Below are 20574 nucleotides of genomic sequence, written 5' to 3' on the forward strand. Positions count from 1 at the left end.
CCAACCATCTCATCCTCTGTTGTCCCCTTCTCCTCCTGCCCTCAATCTTTCCTAGCATCAGGGTCTTTTCAAATGAGTCAGCTCTTTGCATTACGTGGCCAAAGTATTGGAGTTTCAGCTTCAGCATCAGTCCTTCCAATGAACACCCAGGACTGATCTCCCATGGACTGGTTGGATCTCCTTGCAGTCCAAGGGACTCTCAAGAGTCTTCTCCAACACCACAGTTTAAAAGTATCAATTCTTCAGCACTTAGCTTTCTTTATAGTCTAACTCTCACATCCATACATGACCACTGGAAAAACCATAGCCTTGACTAGATGGACCTTTGTTGGCAAAGTAATGTCTCTGCCTTTTAATATGTTCTCTAGGTTGGTCATAACTTTCCTTCCAAGGAGTAAGCGTCTTTTAATCCCTCCACCCACCCCCTTTCCCCTTTGGTAGCCATAGTTTATTTCTGTGTCTTTGAGTAAGAGGGGTTATTTTTTCTCATGGTTAAGATGGTCAGTTGCAGATCTCCGGTCAGTGTCACTGAGGTCCTCTTGACCTTCCCTCAGCTTCAGGAATCACATTCTCACACGGCTAAGTTCAAAGACAGGAAACAGAGCCGCCTGGGCAGAGCAGGAAACAGCAGTCTTGTCCTCATGTCTCCGTCTTATTTGTGGGGGTGGGTGGTGGTGGGGGGCTGTCCCCAGAAGACCCCAGCTGATCTCCACCTATGTCCCACTGGTCAGAAAGGACCTATGTTGCTGTTGGACTGGAAGCTGAAATAAAAGAATCTCCTTCCTGTGTTTGACCCAAGTTGGGATTCTGCCAGCTAAGGAGAAGGGAAATGGCTTTGAATAGGCAACGAACAGTGCTTACCCCATGTACCTCTTGCAAGGAAGAATCTTTTCTTCCTTGGGTCCTTTTCTGTTGGGTTCATTGCCAAAAGGAAGTCAAATGGAATGGGTGTTGAGAGAGTGGCTGTGAGCTTCAATGCTTCTAGACTTTTTATGACTCTTGAGAGGCAGTTCCCATTGAGTAGCCAGGCTGGGTTGTACACGGCAGGGGCCTTAGGAATCCTGGGGGGAAGTTCAAGAGATGAAAGTGGACTACCGGGAAGTTTGGAGTTCAAGGTAAGAGGAGAGATGGGACCTCTCTGGGCACAGGAGGCAGACACAGGAGGCCTGAATTTTCATTCGAGGCATACTTGAAGGTGTGTATAGGCAGAGCAGAAGAAGCCAGCAGGAGAGAGAAGGTGAGGATTTTGAAGCAAGATTGCAGTTGATTCCTGTGCCCTGAAAGAAACCTGGGGGTGAGATCACTGCACAAGAGATGCTGGCTGTTACTGGAACACAGGGGAAGTTTTTCTGGAAAGACTCAGATGCCTTCTGAGACTGGAGGTGGGCAGGATGGTGAAGACCCCTGGGGGGGATGAAATTTCCTTATTTCCCTTGATATGACCACTGGCTTATTTAGAAATTGAATCCGTAACCCTGATCTTTACATCAACATTTGTCTTAACATTTGATATAATAGACTCTCAAGAGATCTCCCTGAACTGGCAAGGAGATAATGCCAGTCAATCCTAAAGGAAATCAAGCCTGAATATCCATTGGAAGGACTGATGCTGAAGCTCCAATACTTTGGCCACTTCATGCAAAGAATTGACTCATTGGAAAAGACCCTGATGCTGGGAAAGATTAAAGGCAAAAGGAGAAGGGAGCCGGAGAGAATAAGATGGTTAGATAACATGGTTAGATAACATCACCGACTCAATGCTTGGAATTTGAGCAAACTCCAGGAGATAGTGAAGGACAGAGGAGCCTGGAGTCCATGGGGTTGCAAAGAATCGGACTAGACTTAGCAACTGAAAAACAGCAACATACCAGACTCTAAAGAAACAGATCACACTTGTGTGATCATACACTGGAGAGTCCAAGAACAAAGCCCATCCTCGGGTTTTCTTGTTCAGATGGATGCAGCAGCCCAGGACATGGTCAGAGGCATGGCTACCTCACAGTATGATCCCGAGGGCGGAGGTCACTGCACACACAGCATGGGGCTGTCAGATCCTGAAGCCAGTGGCCAGCAGGGTGGACAGCGAGAGCCCTGGGCTGGACAGAGAGGCCTTGGGATCCAGGTCCAGGCCCATCACGGACAAGCTGGGATTCGCTGGCACCTTCCAAGTCTGACATCATGCGCAGGGCTGTGGGTCACGGCGCCCGGCTCCTCCCTCCGCTTCCCACAGCTAGAGAACTTGCTGGCTCCGCACAGGGGTTAAGGGAATGCCTCCTTGCCCCCTCCCCACCCCTCTCTGGGGAGTTGTGACCCTGCTCAGTAGCCCCTGGAATAGAAGAGCGTTTTTCTTCCCCATTAGCCCCGGTCCGTCCCTCCTGGCATCTTTCCCCTTTGTTTGGGGGAATGGTGGCACAGCACCCAGCTCATAGGACCGGGAGCCAAACCTCTCTCCTCTGTTTATTCCGATCGTAGCTATGGCTGCAGCAGAAAGCAAACAGCAGTTTGACTAGAGGCATGAGCTCAGTATTCCACAACATTGGAGGCTCGTGTCTGCTTACGTAGGTGGCATATAACACAACATTATGTAAAAATGAATATTAGCCCCAACAGGGAAAAAAAATGCATTTTTAAGGAAAAGTTCTTAGCAGGAGTGTGTGGATGCTGAGTTGGTAAGATTGACACCTCCTCAAAAACTCCCCAGCCCGTGCTGTCTCTGGGGTGTGGGTTCTGAAGGGAATACATCTGTCCAGGGATCATCCTCCTTATCCAGAACCTGGGGTAGGACTTTGGGCTTCATGCACATCTCACGGAGTCGCTGGGGGAGGCTGACGTTGGTGAGAAGTGAGGGGCAAAATGGTCTGATCCCGTCAAAGCTGCCACATTGGATTAGTCCTGCCCAGTTGGCTGGGTTGCCTGGACCCCACTTCATCATCTCTAAGAGGGGGCTCATGATAATTTCTCCCCTACAGGGTGACTATGGGGAGAGTCACTGAATTTATACCTGGGAAGTGCTTAGACGGTGGCCCAGAGTGAATCAGTCACGCAGTCAACAAACACAGGGTGCCCGGGGCTTGTTGCTGTTGTGCCTTGTGGGGAGGAAGCTCCAGACATGCCCTTGAGGAACCACCAGCATCTCAGTGGAGAAGGAAAATGGACACCGTGGACAGCAGCAGGGAACAGCGAGGCCTGGGGGACCAGCCCTTCCCGTGGAGTGGTGTCCTGGAGGGCCCGCAGCTGCTGGGTGGGGTGAGCTGTCAGCCAGCCCTGCTGCTTAATCTTCTGGCAGCCGAAGCAGGGAGAGAGGAGAATCTGGTATTCATCGTATGGTTGTTTCTAATTTCCTTCTGCTTTCGAGATCCTCTTCTGCGAGAGAACAATGCCCTGAGAGGCTCAGTCTTCCTCCGCTGGGCATCTGCCCAGCTCTGGGGGAGGTGGCGCCCAGGAGCCAGCCAGACACTTGCAGGCCAATGACATCTGATTCCCATCTTGAGAAATCTCTGGGGACAGTGGGGTTTGGTGGCTGGTTCAAATCCCCTCCTGTTATTTATCATTATATCCCCGGGGCTTGGAGTGAGTCCTCCTGATCTCATTTATGAGTGTTCTCTGAAAACGTTCCCTATTTGCCCAGGAAGGACAGTCCTTCGTGTCCCACCAGGAAAGCAGTACCATTGGAGGCTGGCTGAGCAGAGAGGGCTGTTGAACCCACGGGACTCCCTGTAGGCTCTCGAGACAGGAGCCACGAGGCTGCTCCATGCCACCGTGTCCCCAGGAAGATGGGGGAGAGGGCAGGGTCCTTGGGCACATCGTCCAGGTCACAGAACAGTGCTGGGGAGAGACCCTCAGTGGAGGATCCCCGGGGCTGGCATGGCCCCAGCCTCAGAAGTCCAGCTGGGGGCAGAACGCCCAGGACCAGGTCCAGAGAAAATGGGGTGGGGTTTCCTCATTCCTTTCTGTCATCACACTTGGCCTCTTACTTGTGGATTTGAGTATATTTATCAGCCTTGCTGGGTTACTCTTTCATCACCAGAAAACAGAGAAAATCCTAAAATAATGACCCACATGTGGAAAGGGGCAGAGACGGCAGAGAGCTATTTGACTCTGATCTTCAAGGCTGTTGAGAAAGAGGCTCTGAGGATGGCAGTGGGGAATAAGAGGTGTGAGGGGACAGCCCAGGTCTTCAAGGGGCTCCGGCAGGGGTCAGCTGTTCTCAAGATGAGACGAGACCAGAGCAGGCTTGCCCACACGGAAGTCCCTCATCAGAATTTCTGTCACATCCACATCCCATCACTTGCTATTTGTTTGATAACTGTCTTTAAGTAGGTTTATTTAAAAAACCTTACATTTAGGGCTTCCCAGGTGGCACTGTGGTAAAGAATCCGCCTGCCAATGCAGGAAACCCAGGAGATGCAGGGTTCCATCCCTGGGTGGGGAAGATTCCCCTGGAGAAGGAAATGGCAACCCACTCCAGTGTTCTTGCCTAGAGAATCCCGTGGACAGAGGAGCCTGGCGGGCCACCGTCCATGACATCACAAAAGAGTCGGGCACAACTGAGCACAGCATACATAACTCGTGGTCTGGTGGTTAAGAACCCGCCTTGCAATGCAGGGACACTGGTTTGATCCCTGGTCCAGGAAGATCCCACATGCCGTGGAGCAACTAAGCCGGGGCACCACAGCTCTGAGCCTGTGCTCCAGAGCTGGTGCTCGGCAACAAGAGAAGTCATGGTAATGAGAAGCCTGGGAGCAGCAACAAAGATCGAGAGCAGCCTCGAAGTAAATAAATTAATTAAGAAAATAAATTTAAAAACTTATATTTAATTACAAAAAAATCTCTATATCACTACCATCAATGAAACCTGGACGTTTTCTAGTAAGCACTGAAACAAATTCATAACTGCTAAAGTAAAAATGTTCATCATGTACCACTAAAATCTTGATCGCCATCCAGGGCTTTGTGTAGGTTCTTGGCCTAGGCTTTTTAAAAAAGATTATTTATTTAAATTTACATTTGATTTACTATTTATTAATTTTGGCCTTGACACTCGTCTTTTGGGATCTCAGTTCCCCATCCAGGGATTTAATCTGGGCCCTCAGTAGTGAAAGTGCAGAATCCTAACCACCAGACCAACAGAGAACTCCCTTTATTTTTATTTAAAAAAATTTAAATTGAAGTATAGTTGATTTGCAATATTGTGTTAGTTTCTGGTGTAAAGCAAAGTGATCAGTTATACATATAAATATATATTGTTTTTCATATTCTTTTCCATTATGGTTTATTATATGGTACTGAATATAGTTCCATGCTATATAGTAAGACTTTGTTGTTTATCTATTTTATATATGGTAGTTTGTATCTGCTAATCCCAAACTCCTAATTTATTCCTCCCCTACCCCCTGCCCCCTTTGGTAACTGTAAGTTTGTTTTTCTCCTATGCCTGTGAGTCTGTTTCTATTTTGTAAATAGGCTTGTTTATATCACATTTAAAATTCCACATATAAGGGATATCCTACGATATTTGTCTTTCTCTGACTTACTTCACTTAGTATGATAACAATCTCTAGGTCCGTCCATGTTGCACAAATGGCATTATCGCATTCTTTTGTATGGCCGAGTAGTATTCCACTGTGTACCTATAGGGATAGGTATATATCTACAGGGATAGGCCTTTACACACCAGAGTGCCTCCACACTTGTGTGAGGGGGTGAGGTTGACATGGGCTACAGTAGGAAGGGGGTGATTTGCGTTGCCTTGTGACCCCATAAAGATGCTCCTGGAGAGCACCCTGATGCTTGACCAAGGTTTCCCTGGGATCCGTATCAGCATCTCCAACATGGGAGAATGACAGTGTCTCCTTCAGAGGCTTGGGGACGAGGGACTGAATTCATGTATTCACAGGCTGTTTAGAACAGTGTCCAGGGCATAGTAAGCGCTCAACAGGTGTTAACACCCACCGTGTGACTTGGGAGATTCTGACCGAGGGCTCTCCCAAGCCATCTGCCTGCCTGGAGACAGGCCAGGACTGACACGGTCTCAGGGCTCCCTCCTGCTCTCATGGATCTCTTGCTCTGTAACTTCTCCACTGGGACAGGTGTGGCCAGGTGGCCTGACCTTCAGTTCCCTCATAATTATAGGATTAAGCTAAGATTAGTCATATATATATGACTTATAGCATTAGTCATCATGAAACACCCTCGCTGATATTGTGGTCATCTGTGTCCACTGGAAGCGCTGGCATGGGCTGCCAGGGACCGACACTCCTGACCCCATGCTGGGGTCTTGTTGTTTCTGGTTCTGTACCTCCATCTGACCAGTACTGGGTTGTTTCTGGAATGGAGCTCGTGGCTTAGAGAGAGAAAGGAGCTGTGGGAGGCAATCCCAGGTTCCCTGGTGGGACTGGAATTTCTGCTTCAGGCCCTGGAATTTTGATTTCCTCTGTGGCCTGGCACTTGCCTTCCCCTCCCTCAACCCACCCCTTATTCCCTTATTTGTCTCTGATGCATCCTCCCCTCCCCCACTCAGATCCGTTTCCTCAACTGTAAAAGCGGGGGTTGCACTAGATCATATCTGTGGCCCTGTGAGCTTGAAAAAGCTATGATTCACCTCCCAGCCACCCCCTCACTTTTCCTGTGGGTTTCTTGATTGACAGGGAGAAGGAAGGTAGGAAAAAGAGAAACAGGGAGAGTCCTGCATCCTCCAGTGTAGAGACCCTCACCCACCAGCACAGGAGTATCGGGTCCACAGTGAAAACAGGACTGAGGTTGAGAAATGATGCTTTTAGGGATGGAGAGACAGAAGGGAAGAAATGATTTAAAAGACAAACGTATAACAAATGCCCCCAGTTGATAAATGGCTAGACAAATGACAATGTAAGGGAAATTTTAGGGAGCACAGGAAATGCATGGGGAAAGGTTTTTAGAGGGGAAGAGAAGGATGTGCTTGCAAGGTGATTACCGTGGGGGGTGTGAGTGTGAGTTGCTGGGCCCACACTGAGGGGGACTGCCATCTCCTCCTCCGAGATTCACTCTAAAAGATGCTGCTCCTCTCTTAGGGGCTCCTCCAGTGAAATCTCAGCGGAGCAGCCAGTCAGCAAGGGTGCCTGTTGATGCCGCCAAAGAGCAGGCTGGAGGGTCCCAAGACCTAGGCAGTCATTACCGCCTGAGCATTATCATGTGAGCCGGTCATGCTTCATTAATGTTTCCTGTGAGAGCTTTGCTCCTCATTGAATTAACAATCAATCTCCAACTTGACAGGAAGATACCACAAACATGAGATTATTAAAAGAAATTAATATGGAGTGTCTTCATGACTGTGGAGGTGGGCAAACATTTCTAAAAGAGAACACCGAAAAGCACTTTTTAACCATAGAAGAAAAATAGATAAATTGTACTTTATCAAAATTAAAAGCTTCTCTTCATCAAAGTGAAAGTGAAGTCGCTCAGTTGGGTCCAACTCTTTTAGACCCCCATGGACTGTAGCCTACCGGGTTCCTCCGTCCATGTGATTTTCCAGGCAAGAGTACTAAAGTGGGTTGCCATTTCCTTCTCCAGGGGATCTTCCCGACCCAGGGATTGAACCCGGGTCTCCTGTGTTTCAGGCAGGCACTTTACCCTCTGAGCCACCAGGGCTCTTCATCAAAAGCACTGTTAAAAACATGAAAAGAGGAAAACTCTAATTAGGAAAGATACGTGCAGCCCCAATGTTCATAGCAGTCTTATTCATTATAGCCAAGGCATGGGAGCAACCTAAGTGCCTATTGACAGATGAATGGCTAAAGAAGATGTGATATATACACACAATGGAATATTACTCAGCCATAAAAAAGAATGAAATAATGCCATTTGCAGCTTCATGGATGACCTAGAGATTATCAAGCTAAGTGAGGTAAATCAGACAAAGAAATGTGAATATATGTTATCACTTATATGTGGAATCTAAAAAAATGATATAAGTGAACTTATTTACCAAATGGAAATCAACTCACAGACACGGAAAACACACTTTTAGTTATCAAAGGGGAAAGGGAAGGAGGGACAAGTTAGGAGCTTGGGATTGACAGATATACATTGCTATGTATCAAATAGATAACCAACAAAGACCTACTGTATAGCACAGGGAACTGTACTCAATATTTCATAATAACCTATAATGGAAAAGTATATGAAAAAAAAATCTGAATCACTTTGCTGTACACCTGAAACTAACATAACATAGTAAATCAACTTCAAGTAAAAAAATAAATTTTTAAAAGGCAACTTTAAAAACATGAAATGGAAAGTCTCAGTTTTGGAAGAAGATAGCTGCAATATATATATCTGTACATATATCATTTCCAGAGTCAATGAAGAACCACTATAAATCAATAAGAAAAAGGCAAACAACCCAATAAAAGCTGAGCAAAAACCTTGCAGACACTCACAGAAGAGCATGTACAGATGGCCAAATAAAGTATGAAAAGGGGCTCAATATCATTACTCATCAGCAAAATGCAAATTAAAACCACAAAGAGATACCTCTACACAGCCACCAGAAATACTAAAATAAGAGTGAACGCCAGGTGCCATTAAAGACATGGAACCACTGAAACTACGGTGCATTGCTGTGGGGGACATAGACATAACATAGCCCCGTCGGAACACTGGCAGATTCTAGCACACTTAAAGCTATGCCTACTCTCGAATCGAGTAATTCCTCTCACAGGTATATATATATCCAGTGCCTGGGCTGACCAAAAATTATGTACAGAGTGTTCGAAGGAGCTACTGCCCAATCCCATCAATGAAGACTGGAAACACTGATTGTGGTACGATGGTACTGATTCATACGATGGAGCGCCACACACGCAACCTTGACAGATTGCACACTGTCTGCATCCATTCATCCGAAGTTCAGTGCAGTTCAGTTCAGTCACTCAGTCGTGTCCAGCTCTTTGCAACCCTATGGACTGCAGCACACCAGGCCTCCCTGTCCATCACCAACTCCCAGAGCTTGCCCAAACTCATGTCCATCGAGTCAGTGATGCCATCCAACACTTTCACCCTCTGTCGTCCCCTTCTCCTCTAGCCTTCAATCTTTCCCAGCATCGGGTTCTTTTCCAATGAGTCAGTTCTTCACATCAAGTGGCCAAAGTAAAGTCTTTTTTAAGTGGAGTTTCAGCTTTAGCATCAGTCCTTCCAATGAATATTCAGGACTGATTTCCTTTAAGACTGACTGGTTGGATCTCCTTGCAGTCCAAGGGACTCTCAAGAATCTTCTCCAACACCACAGTTCAAAAGCATCAATTCTTTGGCACTCAACTTTCTTTATAGTCCAACCCCACATCCATACATGACTATTGGAAAAACCATAGCTTTGGCTAGACATCTGAAGTTCAGGGAGAAGCAAAGAGAAACTATGATGAGTCTGATGATGGGTGTGTTTGGTGGGTATATGGAATGAGAAGGTGCAGGAGGGAACTTTGGAGGGAGACAGAAATCGTTTGTATGTGGACTGGGGTGGTGGGTATATACGTGCATATAAATGTAGATGATTATCAAGCATATAAAAGTAGATGATTTAGTAGATGAATGCATTTTATGTACTTTTTACATGTGATGCTTTGGTTTAAAACAAATGAAAAGGAATGCAGATTCTCATGTCTAAGGGAAGTAATAACAGTAATAATAATGTATTAAACACCTTATATGTACCAGGAGCTTCATATAGATTATTTCACTTCATCCACCCAAAGTCCCCTTTGGCCAGGTAACTATGCTCATTTTATAGATGAGGAAACTGAGGCTTAGAGAGGTTCACTAGCTTGTCTGAGACCCTCAGCTGGTAGGCGCAGGGGTCAGGACTTGAACTCCACAATCAGAACTCTTGCTGCTGCCCAGGGATCAAACCCATACCCACTGTATTGGAATCACGGAATCTGAACTGCTGGACCACCAGGGAAGTCCTTAGATACCATATCTTACAGAGAATTTCAGGGCTTTCCAGGTGGCACTAGTGGTAAAGAACCCATCCGCCAATGCAAGAGGTGCAGGTTCCATCCCTGGTTCGAGAAGATCTCCTGGAGGAGGGCACAGCAACCCACTCCAGTATTCTTGCCTGGAGAATCCCATGGACAGAGGAACCAGGAGGGCTACAGTTCATAGGGTTGCAAAGAGTTGGACACGACTGAAGCGACTTAGCACAGCACAGCACATAGAGAACTTCGTCATATATCCTAATATTCTAGGAACTCAAATCCCTTTTTCTTCTTTTTAAAATCCCTTTTATGCATCCTTTCCATGAATTTGTTCCAATCGGAAGAAGAAAGAACTCATGGTTTCCTACCCTGCCAGTTCATCCTAACTGTTCTGTGTTGTAAATTCTCTGAGAATGAAGTACTGATTATTGGCCATAGCAATCCGTGTTGTGAGCCAAGCTTGAACTCCAGCTGCGCTCCCCTTAAACTGTGAGGCTCTCGGGAAATCTCTCAAAGCCCTTGGTTCCTTGTCTGTACACAAGGGACTGCGGTACCTGCCTTGTAGTCTCATTGAGAGGGTAGAACGAGGTCGTACGTAGGAAGTGCTCAGCTCAGTGTCAGCCCCATAGCAAGCCCTCAGAAGAGGGTGGTGTAGAAATGTCAGAGTTTTCCCTTTACTGACTCCCTTTTAATAATTCCCTCCAACACTGTTATTATTTTTAATTTTTTGGGCAGGATGCACAGCATGTGGGATCTTAGTTCTCCCAACCTGGGATTGAATCTGGACCCCTACATTGGAAGTATGGAATCTTAACCACTGGACTGCCAGGGAAGTCCCTCAACCTTCTTAAAAAGACTTTACTCCTCTAAACCATTCAACACATGTTTGGGGGGAAAAAGGTTATGCTAATGATTTCTTCACAAAGTGGAGATACAGAGAGAAGGGGGCAGAATTGTAGTGCTTCAGTGAGGGAGAGGGGATGGAGGTCATTTTCAACCAGATTGATCAGCAGGATGGTATTATTTGTGTGGACCTTCAAAAAGGGGTAGGATTTGCACCTAGAGAGAGAACCGAGGTCATTCTAAGTCAGGGGAGGGAGAAGGAGGGGGTGCCTAGAGGAGGTGGGACTGGGGGAGAGTGAGCCCACCGTTTGGGTGAGTGCCTAAGATTTATGTTGAGACAGTAGAAGATCAAGTTGGAAAGGGAGACTGGCCCACCAAGAAGGACGGACATTTTCTAGAGGAACTGATATCGTGGAACATTCTTGAGCAGGGTGGGTGGAGGAGGAAGGTGGGGTGTGCAGACCCATGTGGGAAGTGAAATCAGCTCGGCCACAGGTAGAGATGAGTGGAGGGGGTGGGATGGAAGGAGGGTGCAGGTAGATGGCAAAGGGGGAGTGAGGACTCAAGTCTGGGAGCTCCTCTCTGGCGTGTAGGAAGCAGGAAGAAAGTTGGTTTGGAGACGATGATGAGAGGCTCCTTAATGGCTAAGACCAGAGGTCGCGCATCTCACCCCGCCCCGGTTCCTCACCACCTCCGGCCTGCTGTTGGCACGTTCTCAAGAACACACTGTCCTCTCTGGCCTCAGACTTGCTCGGGGCACCCGAAGGACAGACCCTGCCTTTCTCCGGGCTTCCTTTCTCCCCCTGCCACATGGGAACCCTCAGAGGGAGGCGTGTCAAGACCAAAACAGATTCCACTGTGGAATCACTTCCAGACTGACCCCTCCCAAAGGCAAGCATTTGTTAGGATGCTCTTCCAAGGGGTGGGGGGGGAACATTTTTTTTCTTCAGCCTGTGCACAGTTAACTAGAAAGCCCTCCTGATTTCGTGGGGGAGATGCAAACCATGTTTTGAATAAAAATCGCTTTGCTATTGTTGTTTTACAGGGCTGTAGCCGAGGCCAGGAAGAAACCCGCCCCCTCCGAAGGTTGTTTTTGTGACGGTTCTTTGTAGCATTGTTCTAAAAATGGGAAATTACATATCGCCGTGCCAAAGGAAACAAACACCTGCAGTTAAAGGAACACCTTCCACGAGGTGGCTGTTAGCGCCCCAGCCAGTTCTAGAGGCAGGACTGCTGAGTGCCAGCTGTTCCTGGTGCATTTCGTCACTTTCCATGGGAGCGGGTTTGTAACCAGAGTGCGCTTTGGTGACAGGGCTTAGGTGATGGTTCCTCACTTATTTACTCAATAAACATCCTATCAAGCATCTATGTTGAGTCAGCCTTTTCACTACTCCTCTCCCTGGCGTTGTTAAAATTACTGGGCGTGTTGAAGACAGGCAGCAACTGTTTGACACTATTTTTGAGAGTCAGTATCTGACTCCTGCCCCCAAGTGATGAAGACACAGAACATCAGCTCCTCTCCTTCCTCTCCTTTCTTTCTCCATCTTTCTTCCCTTCCCCTCTCCCCACTTTTTCTTCATTTTTGTTGTTGTTCAGTTGCTCCGTCGTGTCTGACTCTTTGTGACCCCATGGACTGCAGCATGCCAGGCTTCCCTGTCCTTCCCCATCTCCCTGAGTTTCTTTATTAGTCTACATACACACACACACAAATCAATATTTTCAACACATCATTCAATACATTTCTTTAGGCAAAGAATTTTTCAAAGTTTCGGGTCACTGGGGTACAGTCTGAAATTCTAGTCTATGGTGTAGATATCAAAAGATAATTTTTGTTTTGGTTTTGAGTTAATACTTAACATCTTCAACATCAATGCAATTGCAGAATAGTCAGGTCTTGAAATTTATTGATCGTGAAGTGAATACATTTCAGATGGGTTTGTGGGTTCAGAGAATCCAGTTTCATTGGCCAATCTCATCTTTATGAGAAACAGGAAAGAAGAAAGGAAGGGTAAGTTTCTGATTTTGGGGAATGTGTTGATGACTTTGGTTAGAACTTCCTGCCCACAAAGTACTTGCCTTCCTCCAACAGGTTGGCCATAGAGTGATGGCCCTGACTTTGGGAGTCAGGGTTACTTCCCTGGCACCATTTGGTCATCAATGTGGTCCCACCGGGAAGAAGAGAGGGGGAATAAAAAGGCTCTCCATTCCTGTAATGTACTTAATCTACAGTCTTAGTTTCCACACTGGTCTTAACTTATCCACTAGAGGAAGAGTCCAGGAGCTGAGTTTTATTTTGCTTTTTTTTGCAAAGATGTATTTTTTCTTTAAAGTTTATTTATTGTATTGTTTTTTGACCACATCGGGTCTTAGTTTTGGTGTATGGGTTCCAGAGCCTGTGGGCTCTGTAGTTAAGGCACGTGGGCTTAGCTGTCCTTCAGCATGTGGGATCTTAGTTCTTTGACCAGAGTTCAAACCCAAATCCCCTGCATTGGAAGGTGGATTCTTAACCACTGGACCACCAGGGAAATCCCAGGAGCTGAGCCTTGAAGGAATCTTAAAGTTGCCAGATTTCGCAGATAACAATATTCAGATCAGATCAGATCAGATCAGTCGCTCAGTCGTGTCCAACTCTTTGCGACCCCATGAATCGCAGCACGCCAGGCCACCCTGTCCATCACCAACTCCCGGAGTTCACTGAGACTCACGTCCATCGAGTCAGTGATGCCATCCAGCCATCTCATCCTCTGTCGTCCCCTTCTCCTCTTGCCCCCAATCCCTCCCAGCATCAGAGTCTTTTCCAATGAGTCAACTCTTTGCATGAGGTGGCCAAAGTGCTGGAGTTTCAGCTTTAGCATCATTCCTTCCAAAGAAATCCCAGGGCTGATCTCCTTCAGAATGGACTGGTTGGATCTCCTTGCAGTCCAAGGGACTCTCAAGAGTCTTCTCCAACACCACAGTTCAAAAGCATCAATTCTTTGGCACTCAGCTTTCTTCACAGTCCAACTCTCACATCCATACATGACCACAGGAAAAACCATAGCCTTGACTAGACAGACCTTTGTTGGCAAAGTAATGTCTCTGCTTTTCAATATGCTATCTAGGTTGGTCATAACTTTCCTTCCAAGGAGTAAGCGTCTTTTAATTTCATGGCTGCATTCACCATCTGTAGTGATTTTGGAGCCCAGAAAAATAAAGTCTGACACTGTTTCCACTGTTTCCCCATCTATTTCCCATGAAGTGATGGGACCGGATGCCATGATCTTAGTTTTCTGAATGTTGAGCTTTAAGCCAACTTTTCAGGTTGGTCAAAAAGTTTGTTTGGGTTTTCCCATAAGATCAATGCAAGATGCCTGGTTAAATTTGAATTTTAGATAAAATAATGAATTTTAAAATATATATATTATATATATAGCTATGTTCCAGATGTTGCATAGGGCATGGAGGATGGAGCTTGGGTCTTCAGGTGACTTTTTGGAAAGGGGAGACTAGAGTCTGGGGAGGCGGGAGTAGGGTTTGTTGCCTGTTCCAATATTAATGTGTGCTGCGTGGTAATGCGGGAAGTGTCACCCGAGGAAGGAGGTCTGCCGCTGGGAAGGTGGTCTGTCCTGGGCTGGTAACATTAGGACATGGGCCCTTTGCTCTCCCTTCTGCCCCATCCCCCTGGGTTGGGGGACTGATGAGAAGTGGGTTCTGGTTGTCCTTAGACAGCCCTGCCCAGGTATACCTCGTGGTTCTGTAGCCTCAGGACCTGCCTGAGGGACACAGTATAAGAGTTGCATCTCCCAAGGGCGGCTGCACACTAAACTGAGCGTCCAGACTGAGAGCTGCAACCAGAAGCACTTTGGTGGAGGGACTTCCCTGGTGGTCCAGTGGTTAAGAATCCGCCTTCCAATACAGGGGATTCAAGTTCGATCCCTTGTCAGGCAACTAAGATCCCACGTGCTGCAGGGCGACTAGATAGCCCATGCAAACTATAGGTGTACCACCCTGAAAATACGCGATTTTGTCTAGAGAGTCCATTCACCATGACTAGAGAAGCCCGTGTGCAGCAACTAGAGTAGCCTGTGGGCAGCCAAAAAAAAAAGCATATTAGCAGGTTCATCAATCAGAGGCTAGTGAACCGAAAGGCATGCCCTCTCCTGCAGACGAGCGTCAGGAAGGTCGGGAGGGGGGCGCAGTTAGAACCGCTAAGCGTTCTTCCACCGCTCTTTCTCTCCACTCAGAACCCCTGTGCCTCCCTCTCGATGCAATCCATTTCCTTCTCTTTGGCCCAGGACATCGGGTTGGAGTTCCATGTCCTACACGACACCCACATTCTAGTGCCACACCCCAGATGACTCTCTCATCACCCTGGTGGAGTGTCGGGTGTGGCTGCATTCTTTCCTCCTAGCTAGAGACTATCTCTTGATTCATTCCGCAGAGATGGCTCACTGCATCCACTGGCTGTGAATGGACCAGCCTAACCTGGAGGGCAGCTTATTTCCAAGCCTTGTCCACTGCTGTACCCCCGGTGTAGGTGGGGGAAGCAGCAGGATTTGAGTCCAGAGCTCGGGCAGGGCCAGGCTCCCAGGAGGGCCTCCCAGGCTATCAGGGAGTCTGGACTTTATTCTGTAGCGGACTGTTAGCAGAGAAGGATTTTCATCAAAAGCATTGAAGATGACTCTTTGATTTTTGGCAATCATGGGAAGTATATTGTGGAAAGGGATGAGATTGAAATCTTAGAGGCCATTTAGGAGGTAGGATAACGGTCTCCCAAAATGGCCATGATCTCATCCCCAGAAGCTGTGAATACATTAGGTTACATGACAAAGAGAAAGGAGGGTGGCAAATGGAATTAAGGTTGCTAATCAGCTGATGCTGAGATGAAGTGATCACACTGGATTACCTGGCTGGGCCCAGAGCAGTCACAAGGGCCTATCCACATGGAAGAGGGAGGCAGAGGAGGAGGCCAGAGGCAGAAGAGGAGGCCAGAGGGAGAGTGGAGCCTGCACTGCTGACTTTGAAGATAGAAGCAGGGGCTGCAAGCCAAGGAATGAAGGTGGCCTCTAGAAACTGAAAAAGGAAGGAAACACACTCTTCCCTGGGAGTCTCCGGAAGGAGCACAGCCTGCCAACACTTTGGGTTTTAGTCCAGTGAAATAATTTTGAATTTCTGACCTACAGATTTATAAGATAATACATTTGAGGATTTAAAAAAAAAACATAAAGTTTGTGGTAGTTTATTACAGTAGCCATAGGAAACTAGTTCAGAGGTTATTTGCAATATCCCAGGCCACAGACAGCAAAGGCGTGGTACTGGGATCGGAGTAGAGAGAAGGGGGCACATTCAAGGTAAATTGAGAAAGCGGTGGACTCAGAGACCTATGGATGCATAAAGTCAGAGGTCAGGAGATCCTTCTTCTGGCCCCAGTGCCCTGAGGTCGGTCCTCATCTCCTCACTACCCATGAGATGAGAAGAGGGCCCAGGCTCTCTCCCTGGGAGCCCCTGACCGACAGCATTTCCTACCTGTCCTAGGGCTGACGGAGTATCCACACGTGTCACCAGCGTCGTAAGAGGGAATTCTAAAGGACACTTTGAGCTGAATCCCTCGCAGACACGCAGGATGCTTGGGTGCTGCAGACACACAGCTTCAGCTATTGTAGGAGTTAACTAGGTTCTTGTCATGGGCTTGGAATCCATTCATCTGATGGGGGACAAGTCTGAGTTTCAAGGCCCTGGTTGATCCATTCTGATGCTAGCAACTGTGCATGCTTAGCTGAATCTATCTTCAGATTTATTTCCGCATATACTAAAGGTTCATAATTTGGGTTTGCTCATGGAAATATGTTGGGTGGCTAACTCTCAATGATTCATTCTCACATTGTTTCCATGTGCCCACTGGTGTGTTCCGTAAGTGCCTGGGGAGGAACGCTCCCTAATTACACGCTGCAGAAGGCATTGTTTGTGTGGCCCTTTCATCATCAACTGATGTTTTCTTTATCATTTATCTGAAGCCACTCTGAACAACAACCACCCTATGGTGAATGACTACCCACAAAACCCCTGGCATCTGCAAACAGCTTGCTTGCATTAGCCATAAACTAGACATTATTTTACCCATATCATCTTGATAAAGTTGATGAGGGTTGGTTTTGGTTCCTCTTCCTGCTACATGAATCATTTATAGATTTTCCTGCCAGGCTAACTTCAATCCGCTCACGTGTTGAGGGTGTAAAACTGCAGCTTTCCTACAGATCCATCAGTTTAGGCTATATATTGACACGGCAAGGGCAAGTCCTTGGATTCTGCAGTGTTGCAATGATTCTGCAACGTTGATTCTGCAATGATGGCCATGTTTAGTAATGACTACTCCTCTTCAGCTTCCTTTAAGAATAAATCTAACTGAGATTTCTCTGGTGGTCCAGTAATTAAGATTCCACACTCCCAATGCTGGGGGCAGGGGTTCGATACCTGGTCTGGAAACTAAGATCTTGCAAGTCACATGGGGTGGCCAAAAAATAAATAGTAATTGTTCTTTTGGTTGCAGGTTGTGGGAGTAATATATTTGTTTTTAAAAAATTTCTCCCAGATTCAGTTTAGTTTATAATATGATCAAGAAATGGCGTCTTTCCTCTGGGCTCTTCAAAAGTATGAATGCTAAAAGTAATATAGTGCTAACAATACATTTGTTGCTTTTAACTTGTTTGGCTTTATTGAGATACATTTTACATTTCTTATTAAAAAATTTTTTTTACTGCATTTAATTTTAAAAACCTATTTATTTATTTGGCCGCGAGAGATCTTAGCTGCGGCATGCACAATCTTTAGCTGTGGCATGTGGGATCTAGTTCCCTGACCAGGGATTGAACCTGGGTCCCCTGCATTTGGAGTGTGGAGTGTTAGCCACTGGACCACCAGGAAGGTTCCATGCATATTACATTTTCACTTTCCTTAGTTTGCGCATAATGCTTCTCAAACTCGGGAAGCTTCTATTCATTACACTGGCCTCCTTGCATTTTAGAGTTTAGCATATTCATAGTGAAAAAGGCTGATCATATAATTATATATTTATCTAACTAGGGCTGGACGCACTTCTCCTCATCCTCTTTCTTCAAATGTAAAAATCCTTCTTAGCTTGAGGTCTGTTCAAAGATAAGCCATGGCCCCAGTGTGGCCAGGCAGAAAAGAAAAAAAGACAAAAAAGAATCCCATGACATTCTTTCATTTCTCTATTTTTTTTCTGCTTTCCCAAAACATGAGTCACACAGATATGTGCTCTTTCTGTGGCTGTGATCAGTTCATCTTGCATTCTGCTCTTTTAAAACTGAATGTACATTTCTGTGTGCTGACAGCGCGCATTCTTGGGATCGCCTACATTTGCAGCCCCTCTGAGGTGGAGACTCTCCCTGCCATATAATTGGACTTCCTTTTATCCCCAGATACCTGCTGTATTTGCCCTAGGTAAATATTTCCCTAGTTCTGAATAGGTAATTAAAATTCTGAACCTTTTATGGCCCTGGATCCTTATCTGCTTGAACAACACTCGCCTAGGTGGATGGCTCCCTGGAGGCCAAGGTATGTGAGTTAAAGATGACCTGGATGCAAAGGAACCCGGGGGACTCAGCAGTAGGGGAGAGGGGAGGCAGGAGGCTCACCACCCCCAAGGAGGCCCCACCCTCTACCAAGAATCTCTTCTAGAATTGCCAGTCCCCCTGACCCGCTCTGGAATTGTGGCAGATAGTGAGGGAGGGGTGGGATGGCTATAGTCTGAGTGTGTGTGTGTGTGTATGTGTCTGCATAAGCAGGCACGTAGGTGCATATTTTTTGGGGGGGGGTAGGTGGACATTTTTCATCAGCATCATTTCAGTTAATAGCTCAGGAAATTCCTGCCTTTGGGATCCTTCTCTCTACTGTAGGGCAGGGGTTGGGGGTCTGGCCTTGAATCTGGATTGTGTGAGGAAGAAATGAGAAATTGCAGAAATGCTTGCCAGGGAGTAAGCAATCAATAAAAGTAATTATTAGGTTGCTTGAGATGTTAAGAAGGGTGGATGGAGGTCAGAGGACCCGCTCCACTAGCGCCCGGGGCTCCTCTGTACCTTCCGGACCATCTCACGTTCTAGATTCAGCTGGACTCGCCCTCGCAATTGTTCGGGAAGGGAATTATTACTAATTCCAGAAGAGCTGACACATGCCTGGCAGGGTTCAGCGAGCAGCAACTTTGTATGACTGCCCGTTTTTCCTCAGAATTCTTATAAAAAAAACAAACAAAAAAAAACACAAAAACCTGAAAAATTAAGTTAAAGCAATCACAGTTGATACAAAAACAAACAAACAAACAAAAAAACCCCAAACACCAAACCTAGAAAGGAACTGCGTTTCATCATGTGTCCCGCGGATTGAGCCAGGCTGCGTGGAGCTGCAGGGCTCAGAAGCCCCGACCTGGACACCTTGGTAGACACTGCCCCCTAGTGGCCATGGCGGCGCCAGCTGCTGAGGGCGCGGAAGGCGAGTCCCCGCGGGACCACGTAGCTTCTTGGAAAAATCCGAACAGAAGAGATTTCTCTCTGCAACCCTCTCGTTCCGTGCCCTCTGCGGATGCCCTCTCTATTCCCGCTTTCCCTGTGAGCGTCCTCCACTTTCATTCAATATCTGGGGATGGTGTGGCCGGGTCAGGGACCGATTGCCCCGGGACAGAGGGTGTTTGGAGGGTGTTTATATCCACATGGGACTCGGGTTTAGGATGAGTTCTAGTCTTGCCTATTTTGGTCTAGGGCGATTTTTTTTTTTCTTCTTTTGAGGGGGTGCACCAGAGGGTATGTGGGACCTTAGTTTCCCGACCAGGGATGGAACTGGCGTCCCCTGCATTGGAGGCACTACTTTTTTTTTTTTTTTTAATAAATAAATATTTATTTATTTTAATAAATATATTTATTTGGCTGTGCCAGGTCTTAGTGGTGGCACGTGGGATCTTTGGTCTTTGCTATGGCATGTGGAATCTTTTATCTGTGGCATGTAAACTTTTAGCTGTGGCATGTGGGGGTCTATCTAGTTCCCTAACCAAGGATGGAACCCAGGCCACCTGCATTGGGAACTCAGAGTTTTAGCCACTGAACCACCAGGGAAGTCCCTAGGGTGCATTTTTACAGCGACTGTCAACAGTTTCCAGCAGTTAATGCTGTGTGGCCTGTGCAAAGGCCCTAGGTAGGAAGGGGCTTGGCGACTTGGTTTTTAAAAAACAAAAAGAACTGCGGGCCAGTGGGGTGGACTGCAGAAAGGGAGTAAGCAGTGGGAAGGATGGGAGATGAGAACCAGTGATGGGTGCATTTTGCATTTGCAGTTGATGAGAAGAGTGTGGGGAAGCTTTGAAGAGCTTGACTTGATTGGAGTGGAGGAGAGGCTGTGGAAGGGGGTTTTCACATTGGTCCCCTCCATGCCCCTGCCTGATCGTCCTCCTGTTCCCCTTCTGCCTCTGGCTGCCTCTCCCATCTCCTCCAGTCCCTCCTGTCTCTGCTCAGACCTTGAGCCAGGGGATTCCTGGGCTGGCCTGTCCACGCTACTCTTTTTTTTTTTTTAATTTATTTGGCTGCGTCAGGTCTTAGTTGCTCCGCAGCCTTCGAGATCTTAGTTCCCTGACCAGGGATGGACCCTGCATCCCCTGCTTTGCAAGGTAGATTCTTAACCACTGGACCACCAGGAAATCCCATGTCCACGCTACTCTTGCTTACGTCACTTCCTTTTTTTCTTTTTTCCAAACAAATTTTACCTATGTATTTCTTTTTGTCTGTGCTGGATCTTCGCTGCT

The 20574-nt window shown here is 46.9% G+C and overlaps 1 long non-coding RNA gene across 1 annotated transcript in view; it reads left to right on the plus strand.

The window, feature by feature from the left end:
* The window catches only part of LOC129652432 (uncharacterized), a 54383-nt gene extending 42136 nt beyond the window's left edge, over positions 1-12247 (plus strand). Inside the window, exon 3 of the long non-coding RNA XR_008714542.1 lies at positions 11839-12247. This is a non-coding gene — a long non-coding RNA (uncharacterized LOC129652432). The remainder of the gene's footprint in view (positions 1-11838) is intronic.
* Positions 12248-20574: the final 8327 nt, after the last annotated feature.

The sequence above is a fragment of the Bubalus kerabau genome, chromosome 5, assembly GCF_029407905.1.
Source record: "Bubalus kerabau isolate K-KA32 ecotype Philippines breed swamp buffalo chromosome 5, PCC_UOA_SB_1v2, whole genome shotgun sequence".
In the NCBI taxonomy this organism is placed as follows: Eukaryota; Metazoa; Chordata; class Mammalia; order Artiodactyla; family Bovidae; genus Bubalus; species Bubalus kerabau.